Raw genomic sequence first — 15,618 nt, 5'->3', positions numbered from 1 at the left:
TATATATATATATATTTTATAGCAAGTGTTATATGTATAATATAGATATATGTACATATGTATATTTTACATGTATTCCCTAGTGTTGTAATCACCAAGGATTATGGTGATTAATGTTGGTATTGTGGATAATCTTGGATTTCATCTCTGTGTTATTATTTTTATAATTAAGGAAAAACAGGTTTTAAATGAGTTCTTTTTATAATGACTTTGTATTTTGTTTACTTTTCCTTTGGAAGGAGCCCTTCTGTCATAGTGGTTAAAGCACTTAGCTAACTAAAACAGCCACTCAACAGGAAAAAGATGTGGCAGTCTGCTTCCCTAAAGATTGATAGCCTTGGAAACCCTATGAGGCAGTTCTTCTCTGTCATATAGGATTGCTTTCAGTCAGAATGAAGTGTATGGCAACACATTTGGTTTTTGGTTTTTCTTTTTGAATTTATATAGTCATAACATTTATAATTGCAAGGGACAGGAGATTGAATTAAGATGGTTAACTAAGCACAGATGCCTGGAAATGACAGAAAAGAGATTAAGTGTTTAAAAATAATACACCCATAACATAACTGGAAAACAGGAAGGGTGGGTCAGAAATAAGGAGGAATTCCTAAATATGAGAAGGCAGGCACGATTGGGTTGATAGAGAAAGCTGTTTTTGAAAAACAGCAAAAGGCTGTTGTAGAAGGTAGGGATAGTTCTAGAATGCTCCTAGCCTCCAACCCCAAGCTTGGAGGTGGGAGTTACGAGGAGCAAGGTGGGGACTCAACAGCAAACCTGGGAGTTTCCGGTTAGAGAAATGCCTTAGGAGCAGCCAACTAAAACTAAAACTCTGACAAGTAGAGGTATCTGCCCTCAGGAAGGAGCAATCAATTTGAGCATTGGAAGAATGTGTTGGGAGGGCTGGAAACATTCAGATACAGTAGGAGTCCCCACAGCCAAAGACTACTGGCCTACCTCACCTGAGAATAGATATGTCCTACCCCTGCTCAGGGAGCTCTGGTAGCATAGTGGCTAAGACACTTGCCTGCTAACCAGACGGCTGGCGGTTCAAACCCACCAGCCACTCCTCAAAAGGAAGGTTGGGCAATCCTACTTCTGTAGTGATACTGCCTCGGAAACCCAAGGAGGGGTCTCTATGAGTCAGGTTTGACTCGACGGCACATAACAACAACAACAACCCCTGCTCAAGAAAGCTAGAACACAGAGAAAGTATTTACAGACAGACTATAAAGAACCCCTAACTGCAAACATGAGGTCACAGTTAAGAATGGCCAATCATTTGAGGAAAACCACTGTCTTGAAAGATGTTACTTTGAGGACTAATGTGTACCTGACCCAAACCATAGTATTTTCAATTGCCACATATGCATGATGTGAAGGCTGGACCGTGAACGGGGGACTGAAGAAGAATTGAATCATTTGAATTATGTGATGTTGGCAAAGAATGTTGAATATACTGTGGACTGCCAGAGGAACAACAAATCTATCTTGGAAGAACTACAGCCAGAGTGCTCCTTAGAAGCGAAAGTGGCGAGACTTCACCTCTCACACTTTGTTCATGTTGTCAGGCAGGACCAGTCCATGGAGAAGGATATCATGCTTGGAAAAGTAGAGGGTCAGCAAAAAAGAGGACTCAACAAGATGGATTGGCACAGTGGCTGTGACAAGGGGCTCAAACATAGCAATGACTGTGAGGATGGCACAGGACCTGGCAGAGTTTTGTTCTGTTATACATAGGGTCATTATGAGTCAGAACTGACTCAGTGGCACCTAACGACAATATCCTAAGGAGTGGTATGAAACTCAGGAAGCAGAAGCTCTTTTTTTCTGAGGACACAGAGTTAATATCCTCAAAATAAGAAAAGCTTTTACATCTCTGAAACTGAACAGGAGATATACACACACACTTTTTCTTTTTTTTAAAAAAAAAAAAGGGAAACTATCAGAGGGTTGGGAATAAGAACTATGATGGTCAAAAGAAAAATTTACGGCATCTGAGAAGTTATCTAATCCATGTCTCCCTCCCTACTGCATTCCTGATTAGCTCTATAGTGATGGAGTCTTATAATGCAATCTATTCCAATGTGATGTTGTTGTTATGTGCTGTCAAGTCGGCCCCGACTCATAGCGACCCCTCCTTGGGTTGCCAAGGCAGTATCACTATGGAAGTAGATTATCCAACCTTCCTTCCGAGGAGTGGCTGATGGGTTTGAACCGCTGGCCTTCTGGTTAGCAGTCAAGTGCCTTAGGCACTATGCTACCAGAGCTCCTATTCCAATGTTGGGGAACTCAAATTCGAAGTTTAACAGTTCTCTCATAAATTGAATCTTGCTTCTTTATTCTCATACCCATTGGTCCTGGTTCTACCTCTGGAACAAAAAAAAAAAGGGTCTCTTGTAGTGCAGTTGGTGCCTAAGGCAGTTTGACTGCTAACCAGAAGGTTGGCAGTTCAAACCCACCAGCTGCTCCATGGAAAGAAGATGGGGCAATCTACTTCCATAAAGATTGACTGCCTTGGAAACTCGATGGGGATTGCTATGAGTCAGGATCACTCACTTCGTGGCAGTGGGTTTTGTTTTGTGTTTGGTTTTCTATGAGAAAGCATTTCAAATATTTGCAAATATTTATTATGTCTCTGCCTTTAGTCTTATCTCCTAGCTGAATAGTCAGTTCATTCAACCATTTCTCACTTGACTGCTTCCAAGGTCTTTATTCTGCTTACCTTCCCCCTAAGCGTTTTCTAGATGATCAGATTATTATATCCCTTCTATTATATCCCTAATACCTAGGATAGAGACTATTTATGGTAGGCTTGGAATTAATTGCACGTGATATTCCAGATGTGGCCTGATTTTCCCACAGTGGTATTATGACTTCCTCTGATTACTCAACTGCTATTAATAACATTTAAGCTGACATGAGAGTGGTGCTTTCTTGAAGAACTCCAGGAAATGAGTAAGTTGGTCTGTTTTTCTAATGTTTAATATTAGCTTCATCCATTTAGCAAATTTTTCTTGACCAGAAGCTGTGCTTCAGAGACTGTACTAGGTGCTATTGGGGCTTCAAAGATGAATGAAGCATAGTCCCTGCCCTCAGAAAGTTGACAATTTATTAAGTAAGTTAAGATACATGTATAAATAAGCTCCAAGGTGAAAAAAAAAGGTAAGGGAAGAGAGAGTAGTACCAATACAGATCTATGGAAAGCTACAGGGTATGTATACGTATACCATATTTTTGTATATAACATGCCCCCATAAATAACACACACACACACACACACATATAGCATGCATAGGAAACTAATGCTTCAGGGGATTGTGGCTGTGCAAAACATATAATGCATGTATTATTTGCATAGAAACACAGTACTCTAAAGCAGAAGTACTTTCTGATAAACAGTATCTCAGAATACAGAGATAGAGTTCCTACTGTCTAGATTCCTTGACTGGACATAGACCCTGTTTACTTAGCTTTCTCTTCTTCAGTCTTCCTCAGTTCTAATGTTCAGCATATGACCCTTCTTTTTCTTTTTTTATTATCATCGTTCTTTAAATACATTTTATTGAAATATAATTTATGTATAGTGAAATACACAAAACTAAAGTGACATGGGTCAATTTTTTTTGTTTTATTTTTTTCAGTGTTCCCTCCCTGTCCCTGCTTGTTCTTGCCATCACACTCTGGGCTTGAAGGGGGACTGAGAGGCCTGGGTGTAAGAACCAGCCTGTCCTTGGCCTTTTGTTGTTTTTATTTGCTGCTGAGTTGGCTCTGACCTCTGGTGACCTTACGTACAAAGAACAAAACATTGCCCCATCTTATACCATCTTCATGAGAGTCAGTATGTTTGAGTCTGTTGTTGAGATATTGTAGTGCTTTCCAACCTAGGATCTCAACTTCTAACACTATACCAGACAGCATTCTCTTGTGATCTGTAGGGTTTTCCTTAGTTAATTTTTGGAAGTAGGCCACCAAGCCTTTCTCAAGTCTGTTTCAGTGTGGATGATCTGCTGAAGCCTGTCTTCCATGGATGATTCTGCTGGTATTTGAAATACTGGTGGCATGGCTTCCAGCATCATAGCAGCACACAAGCCACCACAGTACGGCAAACTGACAGACAGGTGGTTGCCCTGGCCCTTATATAATACCATTCCCAAAAGTTGCCTCTTTTCCTAGTTTTGACCCACAATCTGGCTTGCTCTTCTCAGTTCTGTGTTAACTTATGGGGGGGGGACCACTGCCATGGAGTTGTATCCAACTTATAGTGACCCCTCCTTGGGTTTTCAAGGCGGTATCACTATGGAAGTAGATTGCCCAACCTTCCTTCTGAGCAGTGGCTGGTGGATTTGAACCACCAGCCTTCTGGTTAGCAGTCAAATGCCTTAGGCACTATGCTACCAGAGCTTCCAATTAACTTATGTTGTTGTTGTTATGTGCCGTCGAGTCGGCCCCGACTCATAGCGACCCCTCCTTGGGTTTCCGAGGCAGTATCACTATGGAAGTAGGATTGCCCAACCTTCCTTCCGAGGAGTGGCTGGTGGGTTTGAACCACCAGCCTTCTGGTTAGCAGTCAAGTGTCTTAGCCACTATGCTACCAGAGCTCCTAATTAACTTATGTTGTTGTTGTTGTTGTTATTTGCTGTCGAGTCAGTCCCGACTCATAGCGACCCCTCCTTGGGTTTCCGAGGCAGTATCACTATGGAAGTAGGATTGCCCAACCTTCCTTCCGAGGAGTGGCTGGTGGGTTTGAACCACCAGCCATCTGGTTAGCAGTCAAGTGTCTTAGCCACTATGCTACCAGAGCTCCTAATTAACTTATAGGTAGGTACTCCAAAATAGGGCTGTCTCATGGCTTCTGTGACAAAAACTTTCAGCCACAGAAAAACTGTGTGCCCAGTACAAGAACTGGGCTTTGCTGTGGGCCTCAGCAAAGAAACTAATGCCAGAATCTTCTTGGGTGAGACTCATGTGCTACTCAGGGGCTCATCTTCCCATAAACCTGTCTGGAGCAGGTCCATTAATTAACCAGGGGGTTTGTTTGGCTCTAGTGGGGACTGGGGCCCAAAATAAAGAATTCCCATTCCCATCTTGCCAATTTGACATGTTTTACAGGAACTCCTCTTTGAAGGAGGCTGTTTCCCCAGGAGTTCTCCCTTCATTTAAAGGCGAGGACCTGACACTAATGCCAAGCCACCTCAGCACCTGGTGTGGGTGTTTTCAAATTGCTCAAAGTGTCAGCAGACATGAAGAAACTGAAGTGACTATGCTATAAAGAGCACTCTATTAATTTATTTTGACAAAGGTTGTTTAATTTTAATTATTTATGATGCTTTATAGTCCACAAGAGGCTGCCCCACAGTTTATTCAATAAAAGGTGATTCAGCAGAGAAACTGCAGAACTTGCCTTACCTCTTGTTCTGGTTACCTAGTGCCACTCTGACAGAAAACATACCACAAATGGGATGGTCTTAACAAACAGGAGTTTATTCTTACAATTTGGAGGCTTTAAGTCCAAGTTCAAAGTGCCAGGCTCTAGAGGCTGGGTGAAAGCCCCTCAATCTTGGGGTCCAGCTCTGCCTTCTGCTCCTGGCCCAGCTGGAGGCTTCCACTGGCTGCTGAGGCTGAGAAGCCCCAAGGTTGACAGATAAAAAAGGCACAGTCCCAATGTTACCAAACCACATGGCAGGCCATTAACTTAAGTCCATTGTAAATCCCAAGGTGGGCAGAGCATGGCAGGTTGCTGAGCAATGACACAGCTACATGCAGTGTCCAAGCGTGCCATAGACTAAAGACCATTCTCAAAGCTTCTCCTTATATATGGGAAGCAGACCACATACCCAAAGGCAGCTACTCAGCTGCTCCCAGTAGATTCCACCATGCAGTTGATTATCAGTCTCATCATGGGGAATACTACATCCAGCTGCCCAGCCACTCAACCAGGCGTAGCCAAGTTGACATATAAACATAACCATCACACCTCTCAACTGTCAAATACTATCTTCCAAGGAAGGACATGCCTTTTTAAGAAGCTCTAGTCATTCATTCAATAAATATTTGTTGAAATTGATGTGACAATTATGTGGTGTGTAATAGTAATTTGTTGTTGTTACAATCAAGCTGGCTTAGACTCATGGCAACCCCATGTACAACAGAACAAAATGTTGCCTGATCCTGTGCTGTCTTCGTGATTATTGATATGTTTAAGTTCATTGTTGAGACTACTGTGTCAATCCATTTCATTGAGGGCTTCCTACACTTTCAATGTCCCTCTACCAAACCTTTTCTAGTAATTTTCTAGGCCTTTCCTGATGATGTGTCCAAAGCAAATGAGTCACAGTCTCACCATCCTTGCCTCCAAGAACATCCTGGTTGTTTTCTTGTAAGATGGATTTGTTTATTCTTTTAGAAGTCTACAATAAGTTGCTATTATTCACTAACACCACAGTTCAAACATATCAATAATAATAAAAGAGTTATGATAATAAATGGGCCTATGAATTAATCAAATTAAAATTCATTAGCTACAGTTCCACAAACATGTTTATATGAAGACTATTCCACAACAATCTTACAGACCCTAAAGTTGTTGTGTTGTGTGCCCATTGAGTCAATTCCAACTCATAGTGATCCCATGTAGAACTGCCCCATAGGGTTTTCTTGTGCATAATCTTTCTGGGAGCAGATTGTCAGATCTTTCTCATGAGAAGCTACTGGATGGGTTCAAATCACTAACGTTTTGGTTAGCAGCCAAGTGCTTAACCAGAAGCCCTTAAAGCAGTTGTATCTCCTGAGTATTCAGAATGACATGACTAGTGACATGACTCTAGCACTGCCCAGGCCACTTCTCTCACTACTTAATATCCTCATTCACTTCAGTAGCATCTTGAGACAGAAATCATATCCAAGACAGGACCTAACTGTTCAGATTCATGAAGGAGCTGGAAAAACACATGGCTAATAAATCTTCATAACAACACAGTGTGCTTTAGGAAGAAAAAATATGGTGGTAGGAGGTGGAGATATGCCATGTTACAGTTTAGCAAGCTGTTGATCTACTAAAAAAGCATATTTGCTATTACTCACATTTCCTCCCTGTATAGGCCTCTTCTAGCTCAGAAAGTTTCCAAGGAGAGGGCATTGCTACATTAATAGCTCAAGATTCAGGTGTCTGTTTATCACCATCACAACTCTGAAGTCTCTAAATAAGGATATCACTTAGATTATAATTTATGTGAGTTTACAACTCTCCAAACTTTAATCCCCAGAGGATTTCCATAGGTCAAAGAATGTAGATGCTCAGCTCCTTAGCATTGCACTCTTAAATATCTGCATTATACGCCTCTTTTTATCACCACCCCCAAGACACTCCAGTGGAGCCATATGGCCATACCGCCTACTCAACCTGGCTATGCCAAGATTCTTCAGGGAACATTACAGCCTCCAGGCTGAGAAAACTCTTTGGCTCAAGCAGATTTTTGGTGCTAGTCTATACCTATTGTCCCAATTCCTTGCCAGCATTTTAAACTGTTAGCCCAGCTTTTCCCTTAATTTCCTCAGTCCTCTATCCAGTCTTCTCTTCATTTGTTACTGTCCCTTTATTTCTGGCATTGACCATGGCTGCTCTGCCTAGCTTATGGACTCAGGTGCTCACCTGACTCCTCAGTATCATTATTCATTCTCATCTGCTCACCTGGACTGGGTTCATGAGTTATCCTAGCTGAAGGTTATAAGCCATCTCTGATCCTCTGGCCTAATATTGACAATACCTTTCCAGACCCAGTAAAAAACTCCACAGGCCAAGCAAATCCCTAGTACTTGTTACCTTTTTCTTCTTACTGCCTGAAACCTGGCCAACATGTAAATACTTCTTCCTTTTCATCTGGTGGATGGAACCTTTGTGCCTAGCTGAATGGCAAAACAAATCTCAGTAGCTGTTGAAACCTGGGCAAGTGATTCCTTCCTACAGATCTTTTCTATCAGTATTGAGTTGACAAAGTAGCTACAAAAATGGGCTTAAACATCCCAACAACTATGAGGATGGCACAGAACAAGGCAATGTTTTGTTCTTTATAAATAACATCACTATGGGTCAGAGCGGAAGCTCTGGTAGCATAGTGCCTAAGGCACTTGACTGCTAACCAGAAGGCTGGAGGTTCAAACCCACCAGCCACTCCTCAGAAGGAAGATATATATATATAAATGGTATATTCACATACAGTGGAATACTACTCAGTGAGAGAAATGAAGTCATGATACATATATGCTACAATATGGATGGTGCATGAAGACATTATGCTGAGTGAAATATGTCGAAGACAATAGGACAAATATTGTATGACCTCACTTATATGATAAAAAAAAAGAACAGGCAAATGTATAGAGCACAAAGTTTATTAGTAGTTACTAGGGACAGGAGGGAGGGGGAAGGGGATAGTTATTGCTTATGGAGAACTCAGTTCCATTTTACAGTGATGGAAAAATCGCATTGAATAAGGATAAATGTTACAATTAGTGTAATTGATGTCAATAAGTTTTACATCTGAAAAAGTTGAACTGGCAGATGTTGCGTGGTAGATATATTTACAACAATAACAAAAAGAGCAGCTGCTGAGGCTGCATGTGGATAGCCAACACTTCATGGGATTAGGTTTCTTGGTTTTGAGAGTTGGGGTCATGGTTTCATGGGACATCTCAATTAACTGGCTTAATAATCATGTTTAGTGTTTCTGTTCTACCTTTTCATTCATAGTGCCTGGGACCTTAAAAGCAGCCATCCTAGGTACAACAATAGGTCTCTATTTGCCTGGAGCAACCAAGAAAGAAGGAGAGTAAGCAATAGGAGGAGGAAATGGAATGTGTGTCTGAGTGCCTCCATGAATAGCTGCCTCCTTTGCCATGAGACCAGAAGAAATGGATGGTGCCCAGTTACCATTACTGAACATTTTGATCAAAGATTATATAGAAGAATCCTGATCAAAAAGGGGGAAATGAAGAGCAGAATTTCAAATTCTCATGGAATCCAGATTTTGGGGAGCCGTAGAAGCAAGATGAATCACGGAAACTATTGCTGTGAGAGAATCTTTAAATTTAAGCCTTAAACCAAAAATAGCCCCTGGAGTCTCTTTAAACCAAACAGTAGTTTAGCTTAATTAGTGAAAAATGTCTGCCTTGAGCACTGTGGTCTTTTAATACTTATCTCTATGGGATCAAGTTGACAACAAACTCAAAAAGTTAGGAAGATTAGGGGCCAGTGAGTTCATGTTAGTAGGGGAGGAACAACTTGGAAAAGCAGGGTGAAAATGGTCGCACAACTTGATGAGCATATTAAATCTCACTGAATTGTACATGTAGAAACTGTTTAATTGGGGTATGTTCTGTGTATATTCATAATAACAACAGCAACAAATTAAATAAACCTATGTGTACACCTCTACTCTAACACACACAGGGTACCCATGAGTCAGAGTTAACTCCACAGCAACTAGTAATGACCTCTTTTATCAGTATTACTGGTAGCAAGCCTGCTGGCAAACCTAACAATCCATCTTGATGCCCAACTGGAATGTATGTTAGACCCATGATAAAATATCATTCACAAAATATAAACTAAGACTGATAAAGCTGCTTCCAATCACTATGAGAGCTTTCATTGCAATCACCCCTTTCTGTCTTAGGATGTCATCAACTGAGCCTGCCCAATGACCTTACTTTGAAATCAACAATTATCTGAACCCCTCCCCAGCTCTTGGGCTTGCTCACAGGCTTGTTTCTGTTATTGTTCTGCCTTCCTTCATCTTGTTAGCCACGTACATCTGTGTCACCTAGCATCTAGGATGCTTTTCTTTGCTCAAAGAAAGAAACCTGAGGATTCTGCTCGTTCAAAACCGGAGAATTGTGTGTGCAGAGCTGTTTCTGCCCGAGGCTGTGCAAAGTATGCTGAGAATAGGGTAGACTCTGCAGCACATATTATTGCTCTAAGGAATACTAATTGCCACACTGATAAATTAAGAAGGACAAAAAAGACCTTGGGGACAATGCCAGGCCCATTTTTGAAAAGAACCCTTAAAACCTGTCTCCAGAAACATGAGCCATTTAAGCAATCCTTTTCTCTCCCCCCAAGTTTTAGTTGTGTTGGCTTCATCCTCTTCTGTTCACTTAAACCATTCCAGGATCTTTCCTTTCAGGCCTGATCAGACAGTCAGTGCCAGCTCAAAAAAAAAAAAAAAAAACACAGCTCAGAATCAAGGTCTCTGCTGTTGTCAAGTTCAGGATTAGCCGAAAAAGCCCTGCCTTTCTGGTCTTGTCTCCCTATCATGAACCGCCTATTTCCCAAGACATTCTTGCAAGGCACCGTCATTCACCAATCAGTGAGCCCAGTGGGGTGATATTTAATTCATGTCTGTCAATCATGACACAAACAAAAGACTTTCAGCTGGCCACCGAGAGAATCCTGTGCTGACCGAACAAAGAATCGGCGGGGCACTCAGATCCCAGCCTCAAACTGTTCTTGGGAGCAAACTTCTCTCCACTACCGGCACCTTACATGGTTTCAAATAAATGTGGCTTTAGAAGCTGCAAAGCAGATTAAATACACAAAATTGGCAGTGCATCTCTGCACTGTATTCAGGAGAGAATAAAACTGGGACTTTTATGTTTTAGCTGTTCAATCACAGATCAGCATGTCCTTGGCATTAGACTGCTGAGTCAAATCCAAATATTTGAATTTTAGAGTAAACTACTGTAGTCTAACATTCTTGACGTGGTTGTATTAGCTCCGTAATTTTAAACTGATATATCAGCCAAAGTAACACAACAAAGCATTTGAGCTATGCATCTAATGGATTCAAATTTACAAGGCTTCACTTCCACGCCTTGCAATTATTTTGGACGTCTGAGGGATATAAATAATAAATAAATGAAATTAAACACTTCCGTGGCAATTGTCAGTAACACAAACACAGGATTCAACTGCAGCAGCTGGACAACAAAGGAACAGTTTCTCACATTCAAGATTAGCTCACCAGGGATTTTTTTCCTGAACCAGTCGTTGGGAAGTACAGTGCATTTTCCCCTTCTCCCTGCTTTTCTTGTACTAGTAATGGAATCAAACTGGTTTTGAATGTTGACAACAAGGACAGAACTTGAGCTGCTACTTCTCAGTCTAATGCAAGAAGACTTGCAAAGCCTAACCTTGTGTTACTTTTTAGTACAGATATACTTTGTTTGGTATTTTTTGCTGGTACTATGCCCATGGAAGCAGCAGTCAAGAAATAAAATGATGCACTGCATTGGACAAATGTACTGCCAAAGATTTCTGTAAAGTATTGAAAAGCAAAAATGTTACTTTGAAGACTAAGGTGCACCTGACCAAGCACTTCATATGCATGTAAAAGCTGGACAATGAATAAAGAAGACTGAAGAAGGATTGATGCCTTGAATTATGGTGTTGGCAAAGAATATTGAATATACCATGGACTGCCAGAAGAACAAAGAAATCTATCTTGAAAGAAGCACAGCCAAAATGCTTTTTAGAATGAGCATGACAAGACTTCATCTCACATAATTTGGAGGGAACAGTTCCTGGAGAAGGACATGATGCTTGGTAAACTAGAGGGTTAGCAAAAAATAAGACATTCAGTGAGATGGATTGACAAAGGGGCTGCAACAGTGGGCCCAAAAACATAGCAATGATTGTGAAGATGGAGCAAGACCAGGCACCAATGTGTACACAGGGTCACTATGAGTGGGAAGAGACTCAATAGTACCTAACAAAACCATACCCCATTTTATTGTGTTTTGCTCTATTATGCTTTGCAGATATTGTGTTTTTAATAAATCGAAGGTTTCTGGCAAGTCTGTCAGTTCATTTTTCCAACAGCATGTGCTCATTTCATGTCTGTGTCATATTTTGGTAATTCTCACAATATTTCAAATTTTTCATAATGCTTTTGCACATTTAATAGACTATGGTATACTGTAAGCATAACTTTTATATGCATTGGGAAACCAAAAAATTCATGTGACTTGTTTTATTGTAATATTTGTTTTACTGTGGTGGTTTGGAACCAAACCCTCATTATCTCCATGGTCTGCCTACACAAGAATTCTTTACTATAAATTATGCCTTTTTCTTTAAAAATTTTTTCAATTTGTTCATTCTTTTCTAAAAATTTTTATTGTGATTTGGGTGAAAGTTTATACAGCAAATTCATTTTCCAAATAGTAGTTTGTATACATTTTATTTCATGACATTGACTGCAATTCCCATAATGTAACAGCTCTCTTCCCACTTCCTCGCCATGGTTACCTCTTTCCCATGTCCTTCAAAAGAAGGACATTCCTGTCCCCCTGAGCTGCATTCCTGCCCCCTGAGCTATCTCCCTGTGCAGATACTGCCCTTCTGTTCTTTTATGATTGATCGTTCTAAAGAGTGTATCTACTTGATGTAAATGTTCACCCTATATGCCTGTCATTTGGCTGGAAGCCATAGGAGTAACTTCAATCCCACATTCTGTGGGATGGCCTTTCTTTGGAATTGGTACAAATATGGATCTCTTCCAGTCACTTGGCCAGGTGGCTGTCTTCCAAATCTCTTGGGATAACTGAGTGAGTGCCTCTAGTGGGGCATCCGTTTGTTAAAACACCTCAATGGGTATTCTGTCAGTTCCTGAAGCCTTGTTTTTTGCCACTTCCCTCAATGCAGCTTTGACTTCTTCCTTCAGTATCATTGGTTCTTGAACATATGCCACCTCCTGAAATGGATGAACATTGACCAATTCCTTTCGATACAGTGACTCTATATTCCTTCCATCTTCTTTGATGCTTCCTGCATCATTCAATATTTTGCCCATGTTGTTGTTGTTGTTTGCCGTCTAGTCAGTCCCGACTCATAGCGACCCCTCCTTGGGTTTCCGAGGCAGTATTGCTACGGAAGTAGGTTTGCCCAACCTTCCTTCCGAGGAGTGGCTGGTGGGTTTGAACCGCCAGCCTTCTGGTGAGCAGTCAAGTGCCTTAGGCACTATGCTACCAGAGCTCCTATTTTGCCCATAGAATCTTTCAATATTGCAACTCAAGGCTTAAATTTTTTCTTCATTCTTTCATCTTGAGAATTGCCAAGTGTGTTCTTCCCTTACAGTTTTCTAACTCCAGGTCTTTGCATATTTCATTATGATAATTGACTTTGTCTTCTCGAGCTGCTCTTTGAAATCTTTTTGTTCAGCTGTTTTATCTTGTCATTTCTTCCATTTGCTTTAGTTACTCTTCACTCAAGGGATAGTTTCAGAGTCTTTTCTGACATCCATTTTGGTCTTTTCTTCTAGAATGTATCTACCTGGTGTAAATGTTCACCCTATATGCCTGTCTGGAGCTCTGGTAGCATAGTGCCTAAAGCATTTGACGGCTAACCAGAAGACTGGTGGTTCAAACCCACCAGCCACTCCTTGAAAGGAAGGTTGGGCAATCTACTTGCATAGTGATAATGCCTCGGAAACCCAAGGAGGGGTCGCTATGAGTCGGATCTGACTCAATGGCAGTGAGTTCACTTTGGGGTATTTTATATTGCACACCTAGGAAACCAATACAACTTGTGTGAATTCCTGGCACATAATAATAGGCTCTTAGAAATGTTAGTTTCTTCCCCAGGTCAAGAGACGGTTTACTGCAGAGCTGGACTTCTGCTAGCTCGTGGGCTCCCTCCCTGCCCCAGCTGCAGCAGCCTCTCTTCCATAAGTTTTCCTTTCTACCTCACTCATATTTGCTGCCCATCTCATGGAAATTTAAAACCAGGTACTGGCAAGTTGAACTCAATTCATGGCAATCCCATGTGTGTCAGCACAGAACTGTACTCCACAGGGCTTTCAGCTGGTTTTGCAGAAGTAGATTGCCAGGCCTTTCTTCCAAAGTGCTTCTGTGTAGACTTGGGCCCCCAAACTTTTGATTAACAATAGAATGCAGTCAACATTTTGCACCACCCATGCACTCCCATGGAAACTTAGGATGGGAAAAGTTTCAGGAAGAGGCTTAACCTGTTAGACCCAGTGCCTTTTGTTCTCTATAACACATTCCTATCATTTTTGCTTATAATTAAAGATTTTAAAAGTAGAAAATCTCCAAGAAATTTGCCTTTTAAATGTGCTGCCTTAGAAACAGGGGAAGCAATAATGATGGTATTAAAGTAGAAAACTGCAAATCCACATTCTCAGCCTTTCCTCTGGGTTTGGTCTCTGAATTTATTAAGGATCTATTTAACTTTTCCAAAATCTCCATTGCCTCATTTGTAAAATAAGGTGTTTGAGTGTCCTCATTCTTCATGTAACCTCCATATTTAATTTCTGTAAAAGGGGATAACAATACCTTTTACAGTTAAAGTTATTATGAGGCATAAATGAGATAATATATATAGAAGTCGTAAATCTCAATTCACAATTTCAGGTGTAAAAAAAATACTTTTTTTTTTTTTTTTTAAATCACATTATTTCTGAACTCTTAATCCTCTAGTTTGGTAGTAAATTTAGCTTTGGACCTCCTTAAGGCTTTCTCAGGAGCTCTGGTAGCATAGTGGCTAAAGCACTTGACTGCTAACCAGAAGGCTGGCGGTTCAAACCCACCAGCCACTCCTCGGAAGGAAGGTTGGGCAATCCTACTTCCATAGTGATACTGCCTCGGAAACCCAAGGAGGGGTCGCTATGAGTTGGGGCCGACTCGACGGCACATAACAACAACAACAACAAGGCTTTCTCAGGGAGCTCTAGTAGAATAGTGCCTAAGGCACTTGACTGCTAACCAGAAGGCTGATGGTTCAAACCCACCAGCCACTCCTTGGAAGAAAGGTTAGGCAATCTACTTCAGTAGTGATACTGCCTCGGCAACCCAAGGAAGGGTCTCTATGAGTCAGGTCCAACTCGATGGCACATAACAACAACAACAACAACAACAAGGCTTTCTCACTCACATTCCCACATGGTGTTCCAGGGCTTTACATAATACCAAGGTAGAGTGGGAGATGGGAGTGGGTGGGTGGAATAGGAGCTTCTAGTCTATTACTAGGGAGCTCTTGTGGCATAGTGCCTAAGGCCTTTGACTGCTAACCAGAAGGCTGGCGATTCAACTCACCAGCTACTCCCCAGAAGAAAGGTTGGACAGTCTACTTCCATAGAGATACCTCCTTGGAAACCCAAGGAGGGGTCACTGTGAGTGGAATAGACTCCATGGCAGTGAGTTTGGTGGGGGTTTTTGTTTGTTTGTTTTGGTTTTGGTTTGAGCCTGTTAGTGAGACATTCATTGCCTTCACCTGTATTGGCCTTTCAGCCTCTTTCCTGCCATGCTTGAGATTAGGAACCTTTTATTAGGCTGAGAAGTCCAGAGCCTAAAGTCAAAGCCTAAGCCTTTCCTCTCTGAGCCCTTACTCTCCCCAGGTCACTGCCAAGAAGCATATCATCTTCTTTATTACACTGGCACCTGTATCTTCTCATCAACTTCAGTAAATCCCCATCCGCTATGCATGACAGGAAAGTTCTTCATGGTCTGGTCCACACCTACTTCTCCAACCTGTCTCCTGTCATCCTTCCACCTGTGTCCTCTGTGCCAGCAAAGAGCTATCTGCTGCTCACCTAGTGTACTATG

Source organism: Orycteropus afer, unplaced genomic scaffold (assembly GCF_000298275.1).
Source record: "Orycteropus afer afer isolate SDZICR_OR568_19922 unplaced genomic scaffold, OryAfe1.0 scaffold00035, whole genome shotgun sequence".
Lineage (NCBI taxonomy): Eukaryota > Metazoa > Chordata > Mammalia > Tubulidentata > Orycteropodidae > Orycteropus > Orycteropus afer.
Note: the sequence above shows the minus strand (reverse complement) of the source record.